We start from the raw sequence: 8,590 nt of genomic DNA on the forward strand, positions 1-8,590 counted from the left end.
ACCATGACGTTTGAAACTACCGTTTCGCAATCTAGCAATTAGCTATCATTTCGTAATCTAGCAGCCCATGACATGTCCTGCTAATCTGAAAACTCTGTTTTTTTTTTTAACGTTACACCTGTTTTGGCAGATCACCTTTGAAGCTTTATGGACGAAAGACATGAAATATGTTTTTTGCTTTTTAGTAGTGGTATTTTTATTTCACTTTCAATTCCGAGCATCATATTTTGAGTTCTTATTACCTTCAGTTCTTTTGTTGTCTGCACCTTCCGCATAGCTCAATTTGCAGCTTTTGACAGTCCATGCGAACGAATCAAGACTGTTTTCAAAACTACTTATTTACTTGAGTAGATTTAAAGTCAGTCAATTCTACTTCTACTTCAAGTAGTTTTAGATGGCTTAGGGAAGAAGTACTTCTACTCGTACTTGAGTAGATTTTTTCGTCGCTACTTCTACTTCTACTTGAGTAGCCTTCTTGACTACTTTGACCACCTCTGTAACCTACGCACAGCATATCCGCGGTTAGAGACTTGCCTTTGATGTAACAAATTTGGTAACGGTTAAGATCACCTACCAAATTAGTGTTGCAGTCCTAAAGTTTTCAGGCAACTCACCCAATGCTGCATCATTTGGAGATGGTGTTCTACCTTTCTGGCCGTGCTCTGTTTCTGCTACCACAGAGAAAAGAAGCTAACTAGTAGTCAGTGACTACATATTGTGAGCATACAGAATATAAATCCAAGAATAATGCATTCCCAACACCATTACAAAAAAGGATCAAAATGCCGCAGGGTAGCTGACCTCGAAACACAAGCCGCCTGAATGAACAGCGCGTTACCGTAACTAAAAGTTTGATTGACAGCGTTCCGGGAACCCAGCTGCGCCTTTCGTGTTCATACTCAGTCGGTCCCGTAAAAATCTCCGAAAATAAGCGCGTTCACACCGCCCCAGAAAACCAGTGTTATGTTCACATAGAGGGGTTCCGGTAAACCTTTTCGGGAAATGTTATTCCCGGAACCCCGGTATGAAAAGGGCCCTAGTTAGGCCATGGAAACTGAATGGGATAGAACGGTAACTGCGTGGCCTGTCAATCATTCACGGTTGAATACCAATCAGTAGAGCCACAATGTTTCGATCGTTTGCTGTTATTCTCCGGCTTACGTAACGGCGTACAACAGGTCAAGTAAGTGCTATTATTATTATTGTACGTGACTTTTCTTATCTAAATTACTCTGAATGTAATCATTAACAGGATCTGGCATGTGCCTTGATAACGTTATGTAGTGAATGACTTGTAAACTCCTTGATACAGTAATGTCCCAATACTGCAAACTCAGGCCTCTCGCGCTTTCCCGTCACTCTGTTTTTCTTTCACATTATCAGGTGATTCCCAAAGCAAAGGTCAACTTTCCGGCCCAGCTCTCGAAATAGCCGCCGGAGCGTTACTGCAGTGCTGACTGATTATGTCAGCACTGGTATTAATCCAAGTTTTGAATCGGTCTGTGCTGATTTGTTATGTAGGGTTACCATATTTTGGAAATCTAAAAAGAGGACACTTTTTTAGAAATTTGAGACTTGCAAAACCGGAGAAGAATTCTCAAAATCGGTGAATTTTTCCCACTTTGTGATCGGTTGACTAAAAAAAAGGTCAACTTTTCGCCTAGCCGGAGCGTTACTTCTGTGCTAATTTACGGCATATCACTCGCATTTTGCTCTAAATATGACCTAAATATTTAAAAAAGAGGACAAAGTGGCGTCCTCCGAGGACACTTTTAAAAAAGTCAAAAAAGAGGACAAATCCTCTTAAAAGAGGACGTATGGTAACCCGATTACTATGAGGCTTTCTTGTGATCTGTATACAGGGGAAACTAGTTGCTTACCTAGACTTATTAGACCTAAAAGCATGTCATCTAATTCTGTCTAATCTAATCAATCTTGAAATACTGTGTACTGTGTAGCTATAATTCTGATGCGGTTTGAAAAAAAAAACTGCGTACTCCTAATTCAAATTCTAGTCTAATTTGTAAAAAGTGTAGGCCTGTCGCTCTAATTCTGATATAATTTGGAAAAGCTGAAAATTTTCCTAGTTGTTCAAATCTGATGCAGTGGTGGTGCTAACATTTGTGTTACTCATGCCAGGAAACAGGGTTGTTACTAGGGATGGTGTGAACCTCTGAAAGGTTCAGGTTCGTGTGAACGCGAACCTTTTTGAAAGGTTCTGTGTGAACGCGAGCGTGAACCTCATGACGTCATGTGACGTTATTTTGTTAATTCCAACCTTACATACCCGTGAAGTGATAGCCTATATTAATGTACACGATACCCAGCGACGACTCGGGCCACATATTGCCTCAATGCTGAAGCTAAATGTATCAACATGGGCCCATAAAATCACTATCTTCCGTCGCTTTGCCAACAATTTCGACGAGTACTTGCAGAAGAGTATAAGCTTACGCCTAAAGGGTCTAAGCCAGACCGCACAATGTAGGATATTCGGCGTCTGAGTATTGCTACGTTAATATTGAGCAGAGTGTAAAACGGGTTTCTATACTTGCTACCGATATTACCACGTTAACAAAATTATACAGCAGTATATAACACCCCAATCGTACGGATTTTTATGATATAATAAACACATGAAGTCAAGATTGACCCCGTACGTCTGCTAGATTTTTTGCATCGGACAGCGATATTAATTTCATTGATTGGTTGAAGAAGCATCATTCGCTAACTACATACATGCAGTGTATTTCGCTCTTGATGTTGTGTGATTGGGGGTCAAGCTCACAGCAAAGAGTCACTAAATATTCACAAACGGAAAGCTGGATATTTCGAGCAAACTTTCGTAGCAAAGCTAATAAAATTTTTGAGATTGTCAAGGTGCATGTTCGTTTAGTGGTGGATTTTTATGCTGTCAGTGCCGTGCATACAGTGGCCCGCAGTTGAAATGCAATAAATTTCACCCAAAGATGTTACAATGAAATGAAAATTATAATATATGAAAAAGGTTCACAGTGCAGAACCTACCAAGGTTCATTTGTGAACGTGAACCTCTAAATTTCTGAGGTTCACACACAGAACACGAACGTGAACCTCACGTTCACACCATCCCTAGTTGTAACCCAGTCAGAAGATTCCGAGTCACAAGTCAATTTCACTTTTATAGTTTTGACTCAATTCATTTTAAATTCACCACCGAGTCAAATCCAATTCACGGAGTGGAGTGTCGAGTGCGAGTCATAGTGTTTAGACTCGATTCCGAGTCATTGTGTGGACTGTTCGACTCCCAGTTAATGTCACGCAAAACCCACTTTTTACCAGAGGTGGTCATAGTAGTCATCGTCGCTACTCAAGTAGAAGCAGAAGTAACGCCGAAATTTCTACTCAAGTAGAAGTAGGAGTGGTGGTTCACAAGTAAGTAAGTCAGTAGGTATTCTACGCCTATTTTTGCCTGCAAAACTGAAAACTGTCAAGTAGAAGTAGAAGTAGTCTAAAATCATAACTACTTAAAAAGTAGTGTGAGTAGGCAAAATCTACTTCAAGTACTTCAAAAAGTAGAAGTACTTCGTAACTGACCACCTCTGCTTTTTACACAACTCCGCCCAGTGTTATTGAATGCTTTGCATTCATAATATACTAACTTTCCTAACTTTCGACAGTTTCTGGTAGCATTTTCAAGTACCAGTACTGATAGACGAAATATTAAAAGCATGATAAAGGCATTTTTCATTGTCCATCTTAGCAGACCCAACTTCGAGTCATATGACTTGGTCCGAGTCATGCGCAATGACTCGAGTGCAATAAGTCGAGTAATTTTTCGTTTTTCAGAAAATGACTCGAGTCACCAAAAAATGGCCACTCGAATCTGACATTACAGCCCTGCCAAGAACTAATGACGGTTCACCTACCGTCTGAAACCATTCCACCCAGGCTGACAATATCTCATCACTTACTCTTATCCCTACCTTGTTTGTGATCATCAGGATTTATTTTTCAGATGCAGATGAAAATGTCCAATATCGACAAGTCATAACAGAACGTCACAGACCGTGCACTGATGGACGAGGATATTACTATGTCTGATGTTGAAAAACCTGAAACTGTCACTGACACCCAACCCATTTGCTGGATATGAAGGGTCGTGGCTGTCTTTCATATTAACCGTGTTTATACTTAGGTATCTACGTCTTCATCTATCCAGCTGTGCCCCGGATAGAACTGGCAGGCATCTAGCAAGTTGTTGATTAATTGACAAGATTCCTCTTAATTCGTCAATTTACAATCCTGCACAATGCACTTGAGAGTAGTTTATTTATTGAATAGATGAGAAATAAGAGGCTTACAAACATATCAATAGCAGTCAACAATATCTCGGATTTCAGTGTTTATAACGTTCCTTAATGTCCGTGCGAAAACTGATAACAATCATTAGATGCGCAGGGAGACAGTCAATAGGGCAGATAGAATGTGTTAATCTGAAAAAATATGAGAGAATATTAGAAACTTCAAAGTGTCGAGAGAATAATAAAAATCAATATGACGTTCAATAAGAAGTAAGTGCCGGTAGCGCTATGCAGATGCGCTAACAGTATAATACACAATTGCAGGCTCGGCGCAGTCGAATAATAACTTATAGATCGTTATGTGTATTTCTATCTATTTAACTTGAGCTACGTCGACAAGATAGCGTAATGGTTAAGCGTCCGGCTTCATCTTCGTGGGTTCGATTCCCGGCCGGGTCAGACCAAAGACCTGATTAGTAACACTGGTATCCATGGCTTCCCTGCTTGGCGCTCATGCATTACTGGGATTGCATGGAGGGGTGGTGCATGACTTAGGAAGCCGTAAAGTCTATATCTGCACTTCCTTGTCCAGCGGCATTTGCACATCACGCACTCATGGTATGCATATGTGCAGATCGTGTGTATGTGTATCATGAGTCGGTGTATATGCCGCAAATACATCAAGGACAAAAATAAAGTACGTCCTTTCCTTCTTTCCTACTTCGGTTGGATATAGATAGAAATCGCTTAAAAATACTAATATATGTTTCTACATTCCTGATTGATTTTTTTTTATCTAAGGTAGGGGGTTGACGAGCTACTGCGCATGTAATATAGTCGCCAGCTTCACTGGCCTTTTTTAGTAACCAGCACGCCAAATTGAGAGGTCGGGTCGCGACTGTAAAAAGTTTGGGTACTCTTGGTCTAGAATCTAGATGCTAGCGACATAATTAAACACCGGTTGATCGGAGTTTGTATAAGCTGGTGGGATAACCAATTACTATACAATTTACGATGCAATTCAAACATGTAGCATTGCAGCCTAAATACTACACTTCGTACCGCACTATAGCATATTAAAAACTACAAAGGACACTGGAATCGATGTTCAACTTGATAGCAACGTACAGTCATTATAACTACATGACAATTCATTTAGACTAGTCACGATAACGATAATAATGACACTTACTTAACCCGATCTATGGATGTTACGTAAGCCGTAGCATCACAGCAAACCACCAAAACATTCTGGGTTGATTGATTGTTAGGCCTATATCTACTGATTGTTATTCGACCGTAAATGATTGACAGGCCACGCAGTTACTGTTCTCAGATCTCAACATATGATGTCACCATATCTTAATACTGCAGAGGTAACGTTGAAATCACCATTTGCGCTTCGATTCTGAGAATATGTTTTACAGTATGCTGGTAAGGAAGTAGGCTAGTCAAAAAATTTTCAAAGTAGGTTTTGCCTACTCGCTCACATTGGCAAGAATTATAGACTGCTTCTACTTCTACTTGACAGTTTTCAGTTCAGTTTTTAGGCAATTCTAGGCATATGATATTTGCTTTTTTGCTTACTTGGATATCGCTACGTATGCTCCTATATTTGAGTAGAAATTTACGACGCTACTTTTATCTATACTTGAGTAGCAATGATGACTGTCTCTAAGATGTTTTCATATGTCACTGTACCAAGTCCACATTTTGAATTATTTCCATTATTTGACCATAGTCATGTTCATTCAGTTAAAAACAGCAGGCGATAAAAGTATAATATATATGCGTGACATGTCGTACTATATTCATCCATTGTCATAGCTTATAATTATCTCTTCTATCATTTGAGAGAAAGCTGTGAATTTTGTCGCTTGCCTTTTATATCCTCTGATTCTTCATTCAGCATGCACTGTACGTACGTGTACAGTAGGCTACATGCCTCTTCTCTACTTCACCTAGGCCAGTGGTTCCCAACCTGTGGTACGCGAAGGTATTCCAGGTGGTACACGAGTAGATTCTGCTGTTTTTTACGACCGAACTGAGTTTTTAGTTCAGGTGAGGTTGATTTTGAGTTTTTTGAAGCCGTCGTCATCGTTGGTAGGGGCAATCCCACCAATGACGGCCTACGGAGAAGAGATCTGGACGTAAAGCATTGGGATTCTTAACCAAATTCCGATTTAATATATTTGACCACAAGTATTCTAAATGGATCCGCTACAGAAATCATACACTGCGCCATAAAATGGCAGTTTATTGTCTGCTTCGCCGCCTGCGACAGCTCAACACGGTGGAAAACTTCTTGACCGCCTTTGGCGCGCGTAACTTAGGCCTATATACAGGGTTGCCAGCGACATGGACCCAAAAATAAGGACAGTCGAAAAATTAGATTAGCATGAAAAAACGTTTTTGAACATACTTTGTATTTATACGAGCCGTGGCATATCACATTCCATACTTTTCACCAGAAACAATCTGCTCAAGTAACTGTTTGTTATTAGAAAGTGCTTCATGGTGCTCACGAAAGCTCAGATCTAGGTTTACCTTTACTCAGGGCCTAACCAGCACTTCGTCACCCCCCCCCCCACAAAAAACATTGGTCTTGACCCCCCCCCCCCCCCATAGGGTGATAAACCAAAATTCATCGCCTCGTTATGATTAGAGGCGTCAACCAAGATGGAAAAAGGCCGTAGGCCTGCACCATGTTTAGACAAAATCATTTTGAGCGTATGGAGCAAGAACTCGAGTAACAATGCTTGTAGTCTTGGGCCTGGCCGAATAAAACTTATTTGCGATGTTGGAATCGGGGAATATTGTTTTGAGCAATTGCGATGTGCAATCGTTGGTGAGGAATGATTGCTGGAGTTTGACAGTATGGAAAGCCCAGGTACCCGCTGCAGCAGCTGCCTTGTCGTCTGTGGTCGTTGGTGCTGATCGACTTGTGGAAAAATTATTCATCGACTGGCTCAAATTAATCATTATGACGCACTTCTTGTGTTTTTGGGTATCAATGGGAGTTGAAATAGCGGTCTTTCCTATGGCCTCAAGGTCGATGTCAAAATTGCAGATATTGCTATGTGCGAAACACTCACCCTTTGAATTCTCTTTCATAATCGTCACGAAAAACGTTTTACGCCTGCTCATTTTTACTAATCAGATTGATTTAGCCTTATTAGTAGCTAAAACTATGTGCGCAAGTGTAAAATTTATCAATAAATAATAGCTTTACTACTTTTTAACCAATGTGTCGACTGCACTGCGCCTTTTTTCACTACGCAAGAAATGCTGCCTTCCCCACAGCTTTAGCTTAGTCTGCTGTAGACCAAACAGCAGGAACCTGGCACTGCTGTTTACTGCTAAAATGACGTCCGCCGTGGTAACTTGGTACAGACCAAACCACCCGCGGCCCGAGCTATCTCGCCACTTAGAAGTCTAATCTTATGGTGTGTACCTCACGAGAGTTCCTTTCCTTTATGATGTCATAAAATCTCGACACAAAAGCATAATTTATGAATATTATGCAACACAAATACCAGTGGAAAACGATCGAAGTTCTGTAGTGGTTGAAAATAAGACAAAATAAGGACGCAAGTCGAAAATAAGGACATTTCTTAGAAATAAGGACAGTTGAGTTTTCTAAGACGTGGACCTTCAAAATAAGGACAAATCTTAGAAATAAGGACGGTATGGCAACCCTGCCTATATAGGTGGTACGCGAGCATTGCATAAAACCTTGAAATGGTACGTGGGTGGAAAAAAGGTTGGGAACCACTGGCCTAGGCCAAGGTGGGTGTCTGATATCAAAGACTGCTCCAATAAGTCGTTTCGACACCTTCCTATCTTTTCATTGTGTCGCAGTTTCGTGGTGTTTTGAAATGATGAAAAAAATATTAATAAACTGATACTAGCTATAACCATTTACAAACGTGCACCGAATTAACATCTCGGATGCATCCACTCTCATCCCAATCAATAGCGCAAGCCTTTTTAGGTCGGAAAGGTACACATCGACAGGCTCATCATCCAGCAGTATTCTTCGCTGGAATTCGCTATACGCGTCATAGCAATTTACTCCAAACGCGTTCAAAATAGCTTGCTTCGACTTCTTGCAATCCTTCCTGTCCCCTCCTGGCAACTGCTTGAACACTGCAAATGCAGAGCCCTCCAAAAGCAATGAAAAAATAGTAGGCAGTTTGTCCCTCAGTTCTTTCAGCTTGGCGACCAGTTCCAATTTCTCAACCCAATTCGCAAAATCACCAGATGTTGGATAGTCTACATAACTCCTCAAAATATCAGTTAACTTC

The sequence above is a fragment of the Botryllus schlosseri genome, chromosome 7 (genome assembly GCF_051294905.1).
Source record: "Botryllus schlosseri isolate E-star chromosome 7, Bs_hap1, whole genome shotgun sequence".
Lineage (NCBI taxonomy): Eukaryota > Metazoa > Chordata > Ascidiacea > Stolidobranchia > Styelidae > Botryllus > Botryllus schlosseri.